The sequence below is a fragment of the Stegodyphus dumicola genome, chromosome 1 (genome assembly GCF_044657685.1).
Source record: "Stegodyphus dumicola isolate Sdum_Otavi_A_Nest chromosome 1, ASM4465768v1".
NCBI lineage: Eukaryota > Metazoa > Arthropoda > Arachnida > Araneae > Eresidae > Stegodyphus > Stegodyphus dumicola.
The window spans coordinates 227,411,058-227,434,047 of record NC_140768.1 but is presented as its reverse complement, the minus strand read 5'-3'; the positions used below and the strand labels follow the sequence as shown (position 1 = coordinate 227,434,047).

Here is a 22,990-nt window from a genome sequence, read left to right as displayed (position 1 = left end):
TGCTTTCAAGCATTATCCTGTCATGAACAGAAACAAAAATGCGAAATTATTGTATGAAGTAAATAAATTACTTAATATAGAGCTCTAAAAGTATCATTTTAGTTATTTAAAATCTATATAAAAATTATTGTGGTAAATAAAATATAGATATCGAAATCTACAAATATCGTAAAAAATTACTTGGGTGAAACTTTAAGATACTTTTTCCCTCCCTACCACGTGCCTTCGTGGCGTAGTTGGAAGCATGTCCGGCTAGCAGTCGGGAGGTCTGCAGTTCGAATTCCGGGGAGGAGGTATCGCTGATTTCTCACGTTTTCCGGCCCTGAAAAAATCAAAATGAATGTATAAGTAGCTCCTGACCATAAATGTGTCGGACGATAATCCGTCACCTCTTGATACGGCGATAGGGCCTTTCCTCTGGAATCGCCCTTTAAGTGGATAAGAATGTAAATTATTTTCTCCCTTCTACCTCGTGCTTTGTGGTGTAATTGGAAGCTCGTCCTGTTAGCAATCAGGTGATGCAAAGTGGGATTGCATGTGAGGGTATCGTTTATTTTTTCATGTTTTCGCCTTCAACAAACCAAATCACTCTACAATGGCGCCTGAACTTCTCGAAGGGTAGCGGGACGTGTTTCCAATTACACCACTAAGATGCCTGATAAGGAGGGAAGAAATACCTTACAAAAAATGTATCATCATATGAACTCGTCATAATATCTTTTATCTGCAAAATTTTAAATATTAAAAAAATTAAAAAATAAACTGTCCTAGAACAAAAATGAAATACATTACTTTTGAAGTAATATTAAAGAAAATAGTAAGAATAGATTAATAGTAAGAACAAAAGTGAAGTACATTACTTACAAAAAATAGCTATACAGATAAATATGAAAATTTAAATATCCATTGAAGAGAACAGAAAGACCAAATATAAAATTTTATGAGATTTTGAAATATATTCTTGCTGAAGTATCTTTATCATTCCGATTTAAGTTTTCTTATAAATCCATATGCTGAAAATGCCATAAATAGGATAAGTTATTTTTTAATATTGTATTTATGTTCCTGGTTAACACTGCATGACTAACAACTTGGAAAATTTCATTTCTTTATAGATCAAGCTTTGCTACAATAAAATACAACTTGGTAAAAACAAATAGCTAGGGAAAAAATTCTAGTTTTGTTTCAAAATAGTAACTCAAGAAATTTTAAAGGAAAGGCTCTAAAAATATGAACTGAAAATAATTCAATAGAACTCTGAAATACAGCTTTTAGTGAGTACGTTGAACTAGTGCAGCTAAATCTGCCCAAATTGTTTCCGAACAACAAACGTCCACCAGCAGCCGAGTAGTAAAGTTGCTGAACACTGGTAGTTCGGTCCGAGGTTCATATTCCGCGAACGGGCTGACTGCATGGGCGTTTTCGTGGTTTTATCCCGTGTGTAACATGTATGCGAGCCACTTCCTTTAGAAGGTCCTTGAAGAGATTTCTATTTCTTTCTTTCTATTCCATTCTCTTCTTAGAAATCCCTTCCCTCCCGTTAGGCAGATAGTCCTTGAGGTTTTTGCTGTAATTGCATAAAACCAAACCCGAACAACACGCCTTTTTGGCTTGGTTAGGTTTGTTTGATAATGGCAAAACATGGGATCTGCCTAAGAGGACGGATGCCTTCGAGGAGGTGTAAGGGGAGCTGGCTAGTATCCACGTGATACATGATGAAAGCTATGAAGAAGTCCATGCAGTCAGACCGTTCCCCAGGAATTGAACCCAGGTCGAACTACCAGGGTTTAGCCACTTTACCACTAGGTCGCTGGTGGGCCCATACCTTTTCGTATAGAGTAATGGCACAAATAGATTGTTCTATAAATTTTGAGATCTCGCTTTCCGTTGGAAATATAACTGCAAATCAAATACTCGAATACTTCCAAAAAGAATCTAATTCGGCCCCAAATATAGCAAAAACCCTTCACTAAATCATTGGCTGATTAAATCCGATGTTTCTGTCTCTCTTAGACCTCTTTGCAGTCTGAAATATAGTTATGCGCATATAGCATCTTATACTACAACAGTAAGTAAAAACTTTTGCACATAAATACAGAAAAAATATAGCCAAGCATTTATATAAAAATACACCAGCATGCTTGATTATTTTCTGGTAAGCACGATCAGTTTGTTCATACTGTAACACTTGGATGTATCATTTAAAGCCGATACTTTCAAGTATTGGCTTTAAATGATATTGTGCCTATATGCATTTGCAAATGATTCAGGAGCACTTATATACGAGAACAATCCTTTTTTTTGTGTACCCATTAAATTTTAGTAGAAATATATTGAAACATCTGAAGAAAATTTACAAAACATTCAGCAACGCGAAAATTTTTATAAATGCAATACATTTAGAAACCACTATTTGAGAATAAGCTAATTATTTTTCTTTCAGTAAGTGTAAAACTGTAAAATAGATATGGCTGAACTTTAACATTAAAAAAAAAGAACTCTCTGGTGGGGAAGAAAAGCTTTTAATAAGTACAAAAAATTATAAAAATATTTCAATAAATTTTTAATAGATTTAAATATTAAAGAATCATATTTTTTATTTATTTTGATATTTACAAATATATTAATAAACTAGCTCTGCGAAGATAATAATTGAGAAAATACGAAATTTGAACATCTGTACGGTGTCCGAAAAGACAAATTCCATTCAATATAATATCTGTAATATTTATTATGTTTTAAATAAATAACTCTATATTTTCGCGTACGAAATTTAGACAAATATTTTAGAAAAACATACTACTTAGATCTAGGGATTTTCAGGATCATAATGAATATACGAAGACTACACATACATTTACTTTCCAACTGGAAGACCACGGTTTGAAAATTAAGAGCAATCCAGTATCAGCATTCATTGAAAGGCTTGAGATTTATACAAGGATTTCAGTTACTGAGAAATGCAGAAATGTAGGAAAGAACAAGGAATTTGCGAGAAAATTTCTGTAGCAATTCTTGGCAAACCTCATACCGGAAAACGAACTTTTACGAAAATAATTACTGACAAAAACATACTTTTTACCCAAAATAATAGAATAACATTATTATAAGAGTAACATTCATTAGAAAGGTATCTGAAAAATCTTGCAACTTTTTTTTCCCCAAAAGGCACGTTAGTCTCGAATGGGATATTAGTCTCGAAACGGCATTTTACGTTGAATCACTGTAAATGGCGTATCACTTTCCAAATTGCTTGCACCAAATATTACCGCCCTGTATTAAGAAAAATAAAGTAATGAAGAACCTTCATGAATGTATACGTGTTTCTCGAAATGTGGAAAAACAGCGGTACCTAGAATCATACAATTTTAAACAACGTAGTCTTCCACTCGAACATCGGCACCTGGAAGCCCGAAATTTGAATTTGAAATTCTCTTTGCTATCTATTTCATATTTTGTAAAATTTTAAGGAATTTTTTGATTGACAAACTCAATTATTTCAAAGCGAGTAGTTTCAACACTGTACGGGAAACAGCATTTTTATTTCCAGGGCCCAGAATATGTAATTTCCGATAGAAGTTATATTTTTTATAATTTCTATCGGAAATCATAAAAATATGTTTATTAATATATTGTGATTCTGCTGTTGAGTCGAATTTGATGTAACATAACTACCAAGAACCTGATGTTGAATAAGTAAAGTAAACATACAAAACGTTAATAATAAAAAGAAAAGAAAAAGTTTTGCAAAGCCATCTAAGAAAACTGAATATTGATATGATGAACTGAGAAAAGTTTGAAATAAAAAAAAAAATAAATAAATAAAAAAAAACAGGAAAATATATGCCAACACTTTACGTTGCATCAGGAATGGTAAGCGTATATACTGCTATGCTACTTTTAAAAGTTTTGTAATTTTGCTTTTGAATTATATGGGGCTTAAGTGCGAAGAAAATGATGCTTAATAATAAAGATAAAAAGACAAAAAAAAAAAAAAAGAGTGTAGTAAGACTGAGTGTAACAGCAGACTGATAGACTGCTAACTCAGCCAGAGCGTAAAAAACTTTAACAAAAGCTTTCGGGTGACCATTGAAATCTGAAATCTTTCAGATTTTTTAAAAAAAATTTATTTATTTATTTATTATTCTTCTGTCTTTGTTTGAAAGAATAGGTCTCTTTGAAGGCTAACAGAATTCCAGCTTTAGCCTGAATGATTTTTCTTCAAGGCGAGTGCTGAGTATATTAAGCAACTAATTACTGCCATTTATTTTAATCCATCTTAAACTGGGTTCGCTTATGGTATTCTGCGTATCTGCATAAATGTCTGAGAAATTCAATGTTTTTTTTTCGTACTTCAGTGTCAAATACTGAAACACAGAAAATGTGTCAAATAATTCCTTTCCCTAAAGTAACGAGGAAAGGTTTCAACTTGCGCTAAAACCTAGTCATAAACCTCATAATGTATACCGATTGATCTCTTCCCTACTGTTTTGAGTTCATTCAGGTGGCCTATAATTTTTGTAAAAAATGACAGTTGTTAATGAAAATTAAAACTTCGAAGCTCATTCATAGTTTAAGTTTTCTCTAAGATTGCATTTGCAGTATTTTGAATAACCGTACGATTGTAAAGTATTTAGTTTAAGTAATCCACTATATTTTTATTTTGAACTTTACTATCACTTCTCTTTTTAGTTAGATTTTAATAGTATGTAAATGAGATATGCGCATATAAGAATTTGTTAGCGTTTTCTGTCATTTCTTGTTCCTCCCGCGTTTTCTCGCCAGGATATAAATGAGTTAGTAGCGAAAAGGTTAGCGACAGCATGTTTCGATAGCGAGTGCGTATTTTGTTGTTTCTTCCAGCTGTTTGAATTCTGAATCTCGGCTTGCATTCTTGCCGCCGAAGTTTAATATCACGCCAGTGTAGGTTTCTGAGTCAACCTGCTAGGTAAATTCAATTTATGTACTCTTGAACCACTAGCTTATCTTTGAATTTAGTTTAGTTTACCTTTTAGTTTTATCGCCACAAGCGGAGGGTGGATTCGTAAGCATAAAGACTACGATGTCTGTGAATAATTGAGCTCAATAAAAAGGTCTTTACACCTTTTCTTGTTGTATTCATATTCTAATCTTAGCGGTAAGTCGCTAACGTGGTCTAGTAACAGCTTATGTTAGTCAAGAAGAGTAGACATTAAAACTGGCCCCTGAACTAAAAAAGGTGAGGAAACGATAATTCGTCACCACCAGAATTTAGCGATTGGGTTATAAAGTATTTCCTCGCCTTCTTAGCATGCCTTCGTAGTGTAGTGGTCAGCACGCAGAGGTCCGTGGTTCGATTCCCGGCGAAGGCGTTGCTCATTTTTCACTTCTCCTGTTCCAATTTACCTAATGTCACTACAGTGGCGCCCGAACTAAAAAGGGTGGCGGAGAATGATTCTCCACACTCAGGATTTGGCGATTGGGTCCCCTAAACCCAAGTCGCACTTTAAAAGGGGGAAGTATATAAGGTATTTCTCCAGCCTTCTTAGCATGCCTTCGTAGTGTAGTGGTCAGCTCGCTGGGCGCGTATTTCCAGAGGTCCGTGGTTCGATTCCCGGCGAAGGCGTTGCTCAGTTTTCACTTCTACTGATTCCAATTTACCCAATGTCTCTACGGGGTCACCTTACCCCCAGTCGCCCCTTAAAAGGGGGTGTAAATAAGGTATTTTCTCACTCTATTTTGCATACTTCCATGGCGTAACTGGAAGCACACTGGATGCTTTTTCGAAAGGTCCACGGTTCAAATCCAGGCGAGGGCATTTTTCACGTCTGCTTCAAAATAAATTAATGACTTTACAAGAGAATTGTTGAAAGTCAGAGAGCGAGCTCTGATATGGAAACTGATCTTTGCATAATACTCTCGCCCATTTCTAAAAATAAAGTTATCCGGTATTATCTTTTCGCCAGCCGAGTTACCCGCATAGTTAGTTAGAATTGATCCAAAGATTGATACAGTGTGCATTTGTAATCTCCAGCATTATTTACTTTAAATTTATATTTTTCATGTTACCGGAACTCCTGCAGTTACTGAAGATAATTCCCAAGTACAAGTCGTGCCTTCTTAAGTTAAATTTTAAATAAAAAGTTTTTTGTTTAAACCTTCTTCTGAATTTTTCGATGTAGGCGGGTGATTAGTCATCTAGTGGTATCAGAAAAGACCAAGCTACTTGAGAAGTGAAATTCTACACGGTAACAAATGCAGTTTGCGTATTACACTTTAAATGTTAAAAATGAATGAAATGGAACCGTGTAAGTTCGAGGGACGTATTCGGTCTTCGGGTTGTGTTTTTGACAACCTTACTGCTACCGATTACCATTTCACATTGTTAATTACTTATAAAATGGAAGTTAAAAAGAATCTGAAAGTCTTCAGATTTTAACTGTCGCCCAAAAGGATTTGTGATGTTGTTTTACTATCCTACTGAGCTCGCAGTCTATCAGCCTGCTGCTACATTCATTCTGCTAACCCACTTCTTTTTCTGTATCTTTAGCTTAATTATTAAGCCTAATTTTTTTTCGCACTTGTGCCACATTTTACACATTACTTATTTTAAAGATTTCCGTAGTGGAATTATACATTCAGGATCAATATTTAAATAAATGAACTTTGTAGCTAACGTTTCCCAATACTGTATATAAGTTAATTCAATTATAAGCTATTTATGTTTAATTAGTATGAGAAATCTTTAACACTATATTAAAAAGTAAAATTTATTAAGTAAAAAAGTAGTTTTATATAGTTTAAATTACGTCAGTAACGTACGTTAATGTAACGTCAGTTTTATAGTTTAAAAAGTAACTATAAAACTGACGTAACTTTGTTCTGAATAAAAAAAAGATCAATATTTTTATTGATTTGAAGATAATTAATCACAAAAGGAAATTAAAATTTTCTGACATTTAAAATAATGTTATAAAAGAAAAACCAATTAAGTTTCAAAATTTCATTAACATTGCTTTATTAATTCTTAATGCATACACAGGAATTCATTATCTCAAAACTTGTTTAACTTTAAGCATTTCTAAACAATTAATAAATTAATTTTCTTATACATTGAATGAAAACTGCTGTTGCACTTTTTACGTGAAATGAAAATGCAGTCAATAACATTCATTTTCCATAAAATGCTCATTCAGACATTAATTGATGTTATTAAAATAAATAACTTTGACATAGGTCGATTAAAGAAATTATTAATAAATACTTCAAATAATTATGCTATTAGGAAAACCATTTTTGGAGCTACATATTATTCGGCCCCCCCCCCTTTTTTTTTTTTCCTAAAACGCAGAATTTTTGCGACGTAAATCAAAAATCATTAAATATTTCATTATTAATTCCCGAAGAAACTATCGCTGTTGATGATTGATGATCTTAATAGGAAATACACAAGCAACTTTAATTAAAAACTAGACATTAAAAAAATATCAACAACACATTTTATATAATGGAAACGACATATCGGAAATGGGGCTCTTCCGTAGTTCCACGCGTAGCGCATTTTTAATTTCGGAAACTGTGTTCGCCGCCTCATAAAACACATTACGCCGTTTAATAAAAGCATTTAGTTATAATTACGTAATTATTTTTAAGCCGCGGCCTCAATATGACAAAAGATTACAGCCATTTAAGGCACGGTGCATTTATGGGAGAAATTGTGTTTTATGACGAAATCGACAAGATTGCTTCTTGTAACCGCCAAAAAATAACTACGAACGCATTAATTGTTGTGCCAGAAAAATTAATGTTTCATAGTTTTTCTCTTTTTGGCTTACATATCGCTTCTAGTTTTATCATTAATGTTCGGCCTTATGATGAATATGGAGTCAGCATAAAATTACTCGTGTTATATCTAGTTATTTATGCTAATTTTTTAAGCTTCCAAAAATAAAAAAGAGCAATAATAAAGTGCATAGAAATTAACACGTCAGAAATGAGTGAAGCAGCAAACACTTATATACTTAGTATTAAAATATACATTTTTGAAAACTCATTTGTTTGATTGATGGTCACTTAAAAAGAAGTTGCCAAAACGCAAAACGTCAAAGTTTCAATTAGAGGTCTCATTTTTAATGATAAATTAACTTCAAAATTTAAGATTTTAAGATTTAATTTCAAAATTTAAGATTTAATTTTTTAAGGTGGGGTCCATCGTAGTTATGAAATCAGGACTAATGACTACAGAAACTATTTTTTGAAAATGAGGAAATAACTTTCAATTATTCTAATTTGATTTCTGAAGTAGTTCATGAAGTTGCCCTAGAGAAAATAATACCGTTGGTTTGAACATACCCAGACGGATAACGAAGCACAAATGTTCTCACACGACGAAAATTCAAAGACTCTTAAAATTTCGAAAGAACTAAATATCATATTGCCTTTGGACAGTCAATATTTATGATTTGTATGAATAAACATAATAGGCGTATAACGTCTCTTTATGGTAAAAAAGGAAGAAATAGTGGGGTAGGGGGCTAGTGTTTAAAAAACAATTTTCATATATCAGATGGAAGAGAAATACCCTTATATAAAATATTAAACTAGACCCCTCCGAAAAACTGGATTCGAAATTTAGGGATTTTAGCACAAAGATGGTTATTAGTCTCAAAACACGATTTAGCGTTCGTTCGCTTTAAATGTTGTCCATTTTTAATACGATGTTTCACTCTTCATTCGAGTCTGTTGCCATTCGGCAAAATGTAGGATATTTATCTTTCAAATTTAATCTGTCTCTTATTAGTTAACAAACTAAGCTATGCTGTTTGAAAGCAACAGATGATATCGTTAAAAAGTATTGTGTTGTTTACTTTTTAATCTGACTGATATAAATAAAAATGTATTTAATTCATATCGTATATTTTTAAGATACTTCATAGACGAGGTTGTAAACTGAGTTGTTTGGTGATAATGGTTGTTCTGGAAAATACGTAATATTGCTGAAAACGAGCCAATTCAAAGCTTAAATTTCAAAATGCATTTTTTAATTAAGATATTAAAATAGAAGAGACTTATTATCCAACCTTGGAGAAATGGAAGACAGGTATCAAGCTGGTAAATCAATAATATTGTAAAGATCGTGACTTGTAAAGATCATGACTTGTAAAGATCGTGACTTAAAGAGAACGTGAAATATAAATAATAGGACAAGAACTTGCATTTTACGGTGTGGCAACAAAAAGAGGATTCGGAAGATTTTTTATATATATTTTGTTTAGAGAGTTTAATTTTTTTTAATAGTTGTAAGAGTTTTAACTGTAGTAGTTAAGAGTTTAAAATTTTGATAGTTAAGAGCTGCAGCATTTAGTTTTTTGGTTCTGTTTTTAAGATTCAAATAAAAGTATTTTGTTCATTCTGAAAATTTTGCTTTGTTCTTCCTACAAGGTTCAATATCCATTATATTGAAATAAGGAAAGGATTTTTACTAATATGGTGAGAATTACCGATGGATGTCGCACTGTGAAAACAAAAGGAAGTTCATTGGCAGAATGGACTGTTCTATAATAAACTAAACTCAGTAACGAAACAGCCTTAGTGGGCCATTGACTGCAATACCCCGGTATCTGCTTTACTGACCGTGTGTCCCAGGGTGCGTTAAGCATATGCCACAAGCTGAACAAAAGGTCAGCTTGTGGCAGAGCCCTGGTGTTTAGTCCCCAAGCGAATTTGGTACTCATTTTATCGACCCACTCAAGGGATTAGTAACATTGCTCAGCCCGGGATCGAGCGCCTTACCTGTGGTGCTGCTACGCATGCTCTAGCCAATGAGCCACCGAGCATCGTTTCACAATAAAGTTTTAACATATATCTTAATAAAAACTCAAGAAGAAAATGATGAAGAATAAGTGGCAGTCTTAAACCATCTACATGTTACATAGACGGTAATGAATGAAGATGTGAATGTCTGGATGCAAGATGATGAATAATTTAAACTGTTTGATGAGGCCATTGTATATTTAGCAACACACAGTGAAAGTTCTGATGACGAAGACATCGGAATTGCTGAAACCAAGATTAGTCAAGAAGATGGTTTGAATGCGATCGAACTGAACAGCAAGATCATATTTAACCAGCCAATATGATGCTGCGACGCCCACGCAATACGACGGCAAGACAATGAGGCAGTACAATGAAACAGAAGGCTGTTACTGATCTTTTCAAATGTGTGACATATTATGTAAACTGTACAGAACCGTATTAGTATTACAGGAACGTGTTTTCAAGTTTTTATGCCTTATCACATTTAGTACTACGTGTATAACTGTATATTAGAACATACATATTGTTACGAATTTAGTATTTAAAAAAGCTAATGTTAGTTCAATTATAAATTAAATGGTTTTATTTCTCGCGCAGTGCAGCGCGTGACGAATATTAAAAGAAAGCTAAGCCGGAAAATTGAAAATACAAGAGCGCGTGCATTAAATAAATAAATATCTCTTTTTGATTTCGAGAAAGTACTGGAAAATTCTAGCGCGTGATTTTAAAATCTTATAAAAGGAGGAAAACATCTCAGTTTGTAGCAGTTGCTTAGTTTGTTGTTGTTTAGAAAACTGCTCTTGTTGATTGTAGCGAATTCGCGGATTAGCGTTCTTTAGCTGTTTTGAATTACGTTCTATTGTACATTTGAGTAGTTAAAAGATAACTACTGTGAGATATTGTAATACTGCATGATAATTTGAGAAAATTTAAGCATTTTTGTTGTGATAATAATAAATTTTTGTTCATTTTTCATCGGACTTGTGCGTTCATTTCATAACGAACCCGTACGCACGCAACAATTTTTGGTGTCAGAAGTGGGGTTTGAAAACCAATAACAAGAGCGATGGAAGAACAATTCAGGCAAATGATGACTGCATTTGCTGCTTTCCAAGAAAAGATGGAAGGAGCCGTCAACTCCGTTAAGGAAGATATAAAAGCTGTACAAGAAAAGATGGAAGCTGGCCAAACATCTTTTAAAGAAGAAATTAAAGAGGAAATGAAATTGGGCCAGGAATCCGTTAAGGAAGAAATGAAATTGGGCCAGGAATCCGTTAAGGACGAAATGAAAGCCGTTCAAGCTGGTCACGAAGAAATGAAAAGAGAAATTACTTGCATAATAGAAAATAAATTTGAAGCTATGGAAGGCAGAATTGACGCAGTTGAAAATAAAGTTGGACATATTGAAGAAAAAGTTTCTTCCGTAAAAGATCATATTGAAGAAAGAGTTTCTTCGGTGAAAGAAGAAATAGAAGAAAAAGTTTCTTCCGTAAAAGATCATATTGAAGAAAGAGTTTCTTCGGTGAAAGAAGAAATAGAAGAAAAAGTTTCTTCTGTAAAAAAACATATAGAAGGGAGAGTTTCTGCTGTGGAGGAACGAATTGAAGGAAGAGTTTGTGCCGTCCAACATCAAATCGAACAACAAATTGATGAGAGAGTTTCTGCAGTTGCCAAAGAAATGGATACTTTAAAGAAATTCGTATCGTCGGCAGGGAGCAGGAGTGATGATTTTAAATTCTTACCAATGCCTGCTCGTTCACCTCTGAAGCTATCCACATATGATGGGAAGACCTCCTGGCAGGTGCATAAGACACAATTTTCTATCGTGGCGGATGCGAATGGATGGGATTCCCAAGCTAAGGCCTGTCATCTCGCCGCTTCTCTAAGAGCCGACACAGCGGATATCCTTCAGACTCTTCCCGAAAACAAAAGGTTAGATTTCGAAGCTCTGTCCGGCGCCTTGGAGTTGCGCTTTGGGGAGAAGTGTTTAAAAGACTACAGCAGGCTCCAATTAAAATCTCTTCAACAGAAGCCTACCGAAACACTTCAGGAGCTCGCCACGGATGTTGAAAGGCTGTCCCACCTCGCCTTTTCGGAGTGCCCGACAGAAACAAGAGAAATCCTGTCGCTGCAATATTTCATCGACAGCATCCGAGATCCTGAAATACAGAAAGCTCTTCGAATGGCAGATGTAAAGGACATGAAAAGCGCTCTGTTGTACGCCATGAAGTTCGAGGCAGCCCAGCAAGCAACTAGTAGAGATTGCTACCCAGTTAGAGCTGTGCGAGTCCATGAGCCAGTGGATCAACTGATGGCTCGTTTAGATGATTTAGCCAGACAAGTCGACGCTTTGATACGGAGTAGGAGGGAGAAGAAAGTGGCTCTAAGGTGTTGGAGATGTGGTAGTGAAGGTCACCTAAGATGGAATTGCAGAACACCCCAGGGTACGGAATATAAAGCAGATGATTTTACCAGACAAGTCAGTGGCTTGAGACGGAACATAAGTGAAAAGAAACTAATTCTAAAATGCTGGAACTGCGGAGTTGAAGGCCACATACGAAGAAATTGCAGAACATCCCGAGGTACGGAAAATAAGACCATTTCCCAGCAACGACGCAGTAAACAAATTAGTGACCATATCGAGGAACGGAGGTTGCCAGATAATGAAAAACCTTGTTTTAAAGCGCTTAAAATTTATACAGTAAGTGGCAACAGTAACGGAATGTCCATTAATGGGAATATCGATGGAGTTCCTTGCGATATGATCATTGACACAGGAGCTAATGTCACCATCATTAGGAAAGATTTAGCTGAACAGTTTAAAGATAAACTTATTTGGACGCCATCCTGTGTTACCCTTCAGACTGCGTCTGGTGATAAGATCGACATAATTGGGAAGTTAAACGTAAACATCACGTTTGGAAATGCCGCCTACCATCACACGGCTTATGTGGCGGATATCACAGATCCATGCATACTCGGATTGGACTTTTTAAGGAAATACAATTTTTCCTTAGACTTCAAAAACAACAAACTGCTTTCAGAATCTGGTGACATGACTATCCATCCTCAGAAGAGATCCTCACTTGGAAATGCCGACGCCTTGTCCGAAAGACCCAGCTCGGGAAGCCGCCGAAATCATACCAGGGTCGAAAAGAAACGCAAGACTACCATCTATTCTCCATCTCAGAAGCTCTCCGATCGAGACCTTCGTCTGCCTTGTGACCACGTGTTTGATCGCCATACGGATGCGCCTTCATCGCCTGAGGAACACATCCAAGACGCCCAGGCCCGGTTTGAGGGGATGCACCGTTCTGCACGAAAGCGAGTCAACTTGGCGACGGAGAAAATGAAGACCAGATGCGACACAAGAGCTACTAGACATAGATCCAACAAAGGAGACAAGGTGTGGTTGTGGAACCCGATTCAACGAAAAAGACTGAGTCCTAAATTACAGTCACCTTCGGATGGTCCATATACAGCGCTGAACACGAATGACGTCGTGGTTCGGATCCGTGAGTCTTCGAACTCTTACGACAGGTTAGCTCGTTACTATGGCCATAGTACATAATGTAAATAATTGTAAATAGTATAAGACCATGGTCCATTTTGTTTTTAAATGTGTATTTGATTTGTATTTGATAGCATTTGATTTGTTTTATGTATTGCATTTATTGTTCATGTTGTTTATTATTGTAATGTAATGCTTATTAATGCATTTATGCCACAGTTGTAAGTTTAGCTTCCTGTCCAGGGATTGTACTGCCCGGGACGTGCAGTCCTTGGGAAGGGGGCAGTGTTACGAGTTTAGTATTTAAAAAAGCTAATGTTAGTTCAATTATAAATTAAATGGTTTTATTTCTCGCGCAGTGCAGCGCGTGACGAATATTAAAAGAAAGCTAAGCCGGAAAATTGAAAATACAAGAGCGCGTGCATTAAATAAATAAATATCTCTTTTTGATTTCGAGAAAGTACTGGAAAATTCTAGCGCGTGATTTTAAAATCTTATAAAAGGAGGAAAACATCTCAGTTTGTAGCAGTTGCTTAGTTTGTTGTTGTTTAGAAAACTGCTCTTGTTGATTGTAGCGAATTCGCGGATTAGCGTTCTTTAGCTGTTTTGAATTACGTTCTATTGTACATTTGAGTAGTTAAAAGATAACTACTGTGAGATATTGTAATACTGCATGATAATTTGAGAAAATTTAAGCATTTTTGTTGTGATAATAATAAATTTTTGTTCATTTTTCATCGGACTTGTGCGTTCATTTCATAACGAACCCGTACGCACGCAACAATATGTTTAATATCGCTATGTGTACCTGCATGAATCCTGTATCCTGTATAGTGAATTCCTTATAGTATATATAATAAGACTATACTATTAAAATATTAAAATTTTCTTCGCATCAATCCGTATTATCCGAGTTAACCTGGTTCACATTAATTCCGGTAATCGAGCTTCTGCGATATACGTAAAATAAAACTCACATAAAATAAACAATATTACATTGAAATATTTCTAAAATCGGGTCCTGTAAAGAATTATTAACCAAGGTAGGTTTAAAAATTTTAAGATTCAAATGATTGCAATGTATAGTATATATTTTTTACAAATTAACCATCTAATTTTTAGAGTTTAATGTGTTTCACTCTCATGCACACTAACTAAGACTAGATACTGACTTATCACCAAGTCTTGGAGAAAGTATTACAGACACGAAAGGTTGCAAAAGACTCTTTTATTAAACTAAAAAATGTAGAAAAGAATGCACTCCTGTTGCTTACAAACTCAGCCAGCATTTATTGCTATATATTAAAATAAAGCAAACTTCTGCCTGTTACCTACACCAGTGTGAAAAGCACAATCTGTGAGAATGATTAAAGCCGTAGATATTAACGCTTAATCTTAAGATAGCAAATTAGCAACGTAGCCTTCAGCAGGCAAAAACATGTTCTGTCTGAGGAATTTAAAATCTTTAAATCCTTTAAATACTATCTCTTTCTACCTCATTATATATTATTTTTGCTAAAGTTAATATGCAGTAGATTTAATATATCTTTATTCGTGTTGAGTGGACGTGTCATATGGATAATTAATAGTCGCGTTTAAACATTTAATTGTTTTAAGTAAATCACTTATTCTCAAACATCGCGTTATACATTTTGATGAACTGAGAATTTATTCTCGAGCTTTACTTCACTATTAAATTACATTTTTCATTAAAATGAAGAGTAAAAATATAACCCCGTAAATATTGATTTATTATCATGATTTACGGGTTATATTATTTACGGATTTTATTATTATTAAATATTACATTATTAACTTCAATGTTGTAGGGTTTCCTTAACTTTGAATAACCAATTATTCTAATTTTTTTATCTTTTCTGAACTCCTCATTTTCCCTCGCATTTCCTTGCCAGGATGCAAATTAAGTTAAAATGAAGAAGAGAATTTAAACGGGCAAAAAGAGAAGGTTAGCACATTGCGATTTTGTCCTTCCTCCCGTTAATCTTAAATGCCGCTACGCCTTCTGACCGTTTATTAAAGTCTATCGCCGGTGTAGTTTACCGAATCAGCCTCTTAGTTTTAAGTAGGCCAGCACAACTAAATTATTCTTAAGTTCCCATTGCAAGTAATCGGTGATATTGTGAGCACGAAGTACGTGCATACTTGTTAAAGAGTTTTAGTAAAATAAAAGGGGCAATTTAAACCCTTTCCCTGTGTACTATCTCTTCACTCCTATGCGAGAAGTTGCCTGACTTATTACCAAGATCCTATCTTTCCATGATAGCTAAAAGAGTTAGATCTCGCAACGTTACGCATTTTCCGTTCATCTTCCTTCCAGCAACTGACAAATTGTTAACTTGTTTTTAATGAAAAGCACTGCTCTTTTGCGTCAATGTCGTAATTAGGAATAATAAATTAGAAAAGATAGTTTTTTCCGGCGAGGCTAAAAGGCTGAAACAGACTAAATTATGAAAATACGTTTTCAATAAAAATGGCAGATGTAGAGCTGTGTAAATGAATACAGGAACAGTAATTATGAGAAGTCTTACAGATGGATTAAAATTATCCACTACTAAAAGAACATTGTTCACAGATTTTTAAAGAATTTTACTGTCCCTAGCCTGTATCATATTTTCAGGATTTTTCCCAGAATATTCTCCGAAACCCTTCCAGGAAGGTGTTAAAGAGTTTGGATAGCCAATTGTTCATTTAATTGATGTTCTAATAATAAAATTTCCATTGCAAATTTTTTTACATTCATTTCACATTTAGCTTTCTCAAATATTAGCAAAGTGAAATGTACAGTGCAGTTCAGTACCAGAGTTATAAATTTGTAGGAAGGGAAGGGTGCACCCCAAACGACTCGAAATCACATAGCAATCCAGGATAAGAAATGTTTCTTAAGTGAATAGATGGCTTTGATCTAGGCATTTTTGCAGGGCAGATCCGGACCACACAGATTTAGTAGGAGGGATGATAATACGAACACGGAGGTAATCAGTATGTTGCATCAGGTTCTTCTATTTACAATAAAATTAATGTAAAATTCCTTACCTGCTGCATCTTCAGTGTTCTTGACGCCAGGCTTCTAATAATCACGTTTTCCAGTAAGAGTTTCTATTACAATTAGCAGGCCATCTTGTCTTTTAATTATTTATTGAAATAAAAAGCTAATATACACTATTTACAAGGTAGGTGATAATTATTTTAAAACAGTACATTTTTAGTTCTGAGTCTTTACGCTCCTCAGAGCGGTTCTAATCTCGACTAGTTCTCGGAACTTAATTACAGCAAAAGTAAAGGAAGAGATGCCCGCCACCTAGTGGCAAGAATGTGACATCCTCCCACCTTTTGATTTTACCTCGATAAAATGGGAAAGTCAAAACAAAATTTATCAATAATCAAACAAAAATTCAAGTACAACTTTCACAAATATGAAAAGTAACTAATGCTCTAAAATTAATACTTACAAAGAAGGATTACACATCTAAACACTTTCTGCATTACATTCATACCATATCCAGATAACATGTTCCAATTGACAACTGTTAGGACAATTAAATTTCTAAAATACTGAAAAGAAACAAAAATTAATATAGCAATTTAAAAATATGTAAGAGGTTTTACAGTTTTACGTCCATATCTAGTTTGATAGTTCATATCACTGTCACACTTATCGGCAGAGTTTTTTCTGTTCATGGTGAAGTCACTAAACAAGTTAGGTCTATCAAGTTCGAGAGGATAAATACGTTTCACAGGTCTTAGGAGTTCACCCGTTGCAGTTTTCACTTTGACAACACGTACTTCGTTGTCTTTCCCAGGATATAGTTCTACAACACGACCTATTGGCCAATCTATTCTCTTCTTGTTGTCGCTGCCGACAAACACCAAGTCATTTTTGTTGATAGTCCGAGTAGATCGTTTACATGGTTTTTGCACTAGGATAGCTAAATATTCATCACGAAATCTTTTGCGAAAATGTTCTCTTAAGTTCTGCAAGAACTTGTATCTTTTTGTCAGATTGATGGTATCCAGGTAGTCTAAGTCTGGTACTCCGACGTCGTGCACATCTTGTAGAAACATTGAAGGAGTTAGTGCCGTAAGATCATTTGGATCTTCTGAAAGGTACGTAAGGGGTCTTGAGTTGATTACTGATTCGATATCACAAAGTATAGTCAACATTTCCTCATAAGAGACACAGGACTTGCCGAGAACATTTCTCAACATCTTCTTCACTGTTTGTACCAACCTCTCCCACCAACCGCCCCACCATGAAGCAGTTGGGGGATTAAACTTCCACTGTATTCTCATACTAGTTGAATTACATTCTATTTCTTTCCAATCTATCGATCTTAAAAGATTTTCAGTTCCAACGAAATTAGTGCCATTGTCGCTGTAAATAATATTTGGACGACCTCTTCTGGCAATAAATCTCCTTAATCCCAAGATGAACGCATTTGTTGATAAACTTTCTATCAGTTCAAGATGTATCGCGCGATAGACCGCGCAAGTAAAGAGCAAGATCCATGCCTTTTTTCCTTTTCTTAAATAAAGAGGACCGGCTACATCGACTCCGGTCACTTCAAACACCAGAGCATCTCGAACTCGATCTTCAGGAAGAGGTGCTGGAACAGTCTCTATATTCTTTGCGCTATATCTTCTACAGCGAACACACTTCATAAGAACTTTACGTACTGTTTTTCTTCCTCTCAGGACCCAGAATTTCTGTCGAATATTGGCTAGTACGAACTGCACACCAGCGTGGGATAGTCGCAAATGGTAATCTAAAATTAACCTATGAACTAAGTCATGATTTGAGGGCAATACAATTGGACAGAGAAAATTTTCTTCTTCCTCTCTTCTAGTAATCTTGGTCCTTAACCGAATAAGGCCATCTGAGTCAAAAAAGGTACAAAGGTTGCTAACTTTAAGTTCTTTGCCAAATGCTTCTATTTGTATTATCTTGCATATTTTCTTTTCTACAGTTTCTATTTCCGGGACCGTGAGTTCTCCTGATTGTTTAGAATCTGGTCTTCTGCAGTTTTTGATAAATCTGCATATCCAAGCAGTTATTCTTAACATTTTATGGTAAGATGAATATTTCTCAAAAAAATGTTCTACCCTTTGCGTATTTAGTGCAGAAATGACTGATTTCCTTTTTTCTGAATTCACTATTTCCATGTCCGGTATTTCCCTTTGTCTAGGCCATTTTTCCTGATTTTTCTTCAGCCAGTCGGGGCCCTCCCACCATCTAACTACTAAAAGTTGTTTAGCGGTGCAACCTCTTGATGGGAGGTCAGCTGGATTTTTTGTTCCAGCAATATGTTTCCACGTTTTTGGATCCGTCAGTTTCCTAATCTCCCTGACTCTGTTTTCCACAAAGACAGCCCAGACAATCTCTTCCCTTTGAATCCATGTCAAAACTGTTGTAGAATCCGTCCAAAAATGCGTTTCCATATTTTGCCATTGCGAACCATTTAAAACAGAAGAGCATAGTCTGGCACCTATCGTGGCAGCTATCAATTCCAGACGAGGGATCGTAATAGATTTTACGGGAGCTACCCTAGACTTCGATGCTAACAAATGAACTTCAACTCCAGAATTCGTCACAGTTCTCAAGAAAACTGCAGCAGCATACGCATTACTACTGGCATCACAGAATGTGTGAATGCTGCAGAACTTCCTATTGTCCTTGCTGGAATGTATCCAACGTAGGAGGGATATTTCTTTTAAGAGAAAAAGGCTTTTATACCAATTCACAAAATTTTGTTTTGTACTCTCGTCAACTTCAGTATCCCAAGAAATTCCTGTTTTCCATAGGTTCTGCAACAATATTTTAGAATACAAGAGAACAGGACTCACAATACCAATAGGATCAAATATTTTGTGTGTTACAGCGAGAATTGTTCTCTTCGTTATTATACCCATTTCAAAATCTTCTAGCCAATTCAGATTCAAAGTTAAATTATCTTTCTGACAGTTCCATAACAGACCCAATACGGGTGAAATAGTTTCATGTTTCAAGTTATCTCCGTTATGTAACCAACCTCGAAGATTAAACTTTCCTTCATTCATTATTTCTCGAGATTTTTCGATGAACTGAATCATCTCGGATTCTTTGTCAAAACTGGCAACAACGTTATCTACGTAGAAGCTACGCAAGAGTTTAGCTATTATCTCCGTATCATATGAAGAATTTTTCATGTACTTTTGTAGATGGAATTCTATAACAGCTGCCAAAAGGAAAGGACTACTCTTAACCCCAAATACTACCCTAGTATGACGAAATATTTTCGTTTTCCTTTCTTCCACATCATTCCACCAGAAAAACCGAAGCCAGTCTCTATCTTGAGGCCTTACACTGATCTGTAAGAAAGCCTTTTCAATGTCTGCTATAGCAGCAAACTTGCCTTCCCGAAATCTCAACAAAAGAGATGGAATTAGTTCTATCAAATTTGGTCCACACTCCAAACACTGATTTAGAGAAGGAGACGATTGTTTCCTCGCAGACGCATCAAACACCGGTCGAATTGGTGTTGAGCTATTTTCTTTGATCACCGGTCTATGCGGTAAATAATGTCCATAGTCAACCGCAATATTTTCTTTAACTTCTTCGATCACTCCTAAGTTACACCAGTCATTAAAAACTGCATTGTATGAAGAAAATAAATTTTGAGATAAAAGTTTCTGGGTGGTAGATTGTAGACGTTTCAACGCTAAATCCTTGTGGGTGGAAAGTGGTACATGATTCTCCGCCCACGGAAGTGCGACTTCATAACGCCCCTCTTCGTTTAAAGATACAGAATTTTCGAACTGCAATTTTGATTGCAAATCCCTTTCCTCTCTAGCCTTCTTTGTAACTGGATCTTTTATTCCGATAACATCAAGCCTCCACAGTTCTGACAGAGTGGCATCAGAAATATGTAAAGATAACGAAAGCGTGGAAAAGGAATTTTCTATTTCATAATTGTCAGTGTTCGCTTTCCCCATGACTATCCACCCAAGTCTTGTACTTACAGCAACTAATCTTCCCCAAGGAAGAACTTCGATTTTACCTGTAAATAAATTTGCAGCAACATCTGCCCCTAACAACAAATGAATCTCTTGGGGGTTCTCCTGAAATAATCTGCAGTTTTCAAAAACATCACTGACGTAAATTCCTCTTCTTCTAAGTTCCCTAATCCAGTGTATATTTTTGATTTTAGGGACCGAAGAACATATTTTTCTTTCATCCAATACATTGATTTCGCAATTATACCGTTTATCTACGCTACCCAATTTTATTCTATAACGTTTATGTTTTTCCGAAACTTCTATTCCACCGAAAAGTCCGTGGGTTACACTTTGTTCACCTAAGCTTCTTAATTGTAACCTTTCTGCTGCATACCTGCTTATGTATGAGTTTTGACTTCCGATGTCAATTATCGCTCGAACAAATTGGTTATTCCCTCTTTCATATATGCGAACAATTAAAGTTTGCAAATATACTTCTGAACATCCTGCTTGATTTGAAAGTACTTTATTTTCTATCTGTTCGTCTTTTTTAATTTCCGAAACCTCGACAGAAGGATTTTGTTTATTACACATAATAGTTGCATGTTGTTTTTTACAAATAGAACAAGTTATTTTTGTTCTGCAGTTTTGAGCCAAATGGTGTAATTTTAGGCATTTATAGCAAGCACATTTTCTTTTTAAAATGTCCCTTTTTTCTTGTAATGATAAGCCGGAAACGAAACTACAGTCATGAATCTTGTGGAATTGATTACAGAATACGCAGTTCATATCTTCCTCCCTGCATTCAGATTTTGTAAACAAATCTGTAGCGGTCGGAATCTTTGGTTTATTATGTCTATTTGAGAAACCATATGCGCTTTTCGTTGCAGGGGGGAAAGAAGACTGTCGCCGATCGGATACTTTTTGCTGTTGCGAAACCGTTGACCTTGTGCGTTCGCGGGATGAAAGTTCTGCGTGTAAAAATGACATTAAATCTTTTATGTTATAATCTGTGCCAACATTTTGTGTTCTATGAAATTCAAGCGTTAATTCTGAAGGCAATAACTTCAAAATCATCGGACACAGCAAAGCGCTGTAAGATTCCGATACAACATCTAACGCTTCGAGACATCTAATCTGTGTTTGTACTTTATCATACAAGTTACGAAATGTTTTTATGTCATTCGCATTTTTTAATGATTCAACATTCAGCAAATTATTCATGTGCGCATTAATAAGAATGTCTCTCCTTCCAAAACGGTCGTGTAAGATTTGAATTGCTGAATCATAATGCTTTGGCGATAACGGAAGTCCTTGAACGCAGCTAGCAGCTGTTCCTCCTAAATATGCTTTCAGGTAATTAAATTTGTCTACTTTGTTCAATGATTCGTTATTATGTATTGAGGACTCAAAACTATTCCAAAAAGTAAGCCATTGACTACTGTTCCCATAAAATACGGGAATCGAAAGTTTTGGTAATTTAACATTAGGTGTGTCTTTTATATTTTGCTGAGTGTTAGGTGCATTTAAGTCATGATTAAGTTCCTTAATCCGTTTCTTAAGCCTGAATTTCCATAACGTTATCTTCTCGCGATATTGTTCTGTAATTTCGAATTCATTTTCGAATTCATCTACACTCAGAATTGGTTCAACTTCCACATCGGCATTAGATAGCGTTTCGGTTTTAGCATTAAGCTGTTCTAACAATTCTTCGAGCTCATTAATACTACCTTCAGATTTATTTAATTCACTTTCGATTTTCTTAAATAGTTTTGTAACGGCAGTTCTTAAGATACTTCTTTTCTTTTTTAATTTATCTACTTCAGCCATTATCTTTCTTAGATTCAAACATTTACACAAAAAATATACGTCTCATGAAAAACAAATATTTAACTCTTACTTAGAAAACAAAATTATTCTTTTGCTGAATACTTCAAGAACAAGTATTAAAATCTTCAAGTTTAATATTCAGCTTTTGAATTCACTTTATTAGAACTTTTCAAAAAACCTGGCGTCCCTGTTCGGGCGCCATAAAAATGTTGCATCAGGTTCTTCTATTTACAATAAAATTAATGTAAAATTCCTTACCTGCTGCATCTTCAGTGTTCTCGACGCCAGGCTTCTAATAATCACGTTTTCCAGTAAGAGTTTCTATTACAATTAGCAGGCCATCTTGTCTTTTAATTATTTATTGAAATAAAAAGCTAATATACACTATTTACAAGGTAGGTGATAATTATTTTAAAACAGTACATTTTTAGTTCTGAGTCTTTACGCTCCTCAGAGCGGTTCTAATCTCGACTAGTTCTCGGAACTTAATTACAGCAAAAGTAAAGGAAGAGATGCCCGCCACCTAGTGGCAAGAATGTCACAAGTACGTATCTGGTATATGGGAATCCACAGTGTAGTTAGAAAGCTCCATAGCGAATGCACAAGGAACGTTATCCAATGAGACGTACTCCGAGCCATAAACTCTTTGGACATCTGCACCAAAATTCAGTCATCAGCAAGATTATGCTACGTTACATACTGGGATCCTCCACGTTTCAGTAAGCGTCAAAGCCGCGCTTGAAGTCCGGATTTTTCACTACAATGTCTGGAGAATTCTTAGAGAAAGCACAATTTAGCCATATCACGTGCAGCGTGTTCGGGCACTTCAACCTGATGCTTATACACCTCGGCTTGCTTTTG

General features: G+C 35.3%; 1 long non-coding RNA gene across 9 annotated transcripts in view; it reads right to left on the bottom strand.

The window, feature by feature from the left end:
• LOC118200087 (uncharacterized) overlaps nucleotides 1-22,990 on the bottom strand; it is a 730,533-nt gene that overhangs the window by 114,588 nt on the left and 592,955 nt on the right. For 6 of the 9 annotated variants that reach the window (XR_015039757.1, XR_015039770.1, XR_015039753.1 and 3 more), the window contains one exon: nucleotides 181-322. The exons of the other annotated variants lie outside the window; for them this stretch is intronic. This is a non-coding gene — a long non-coding RNA (uncharacterized LOC118200087). The remainder of the gene's footprint in view (nucleotides 1-180; nucleotides 323-22,990) is intronic. 9 annotated transcript variants of the gene reach the window in all.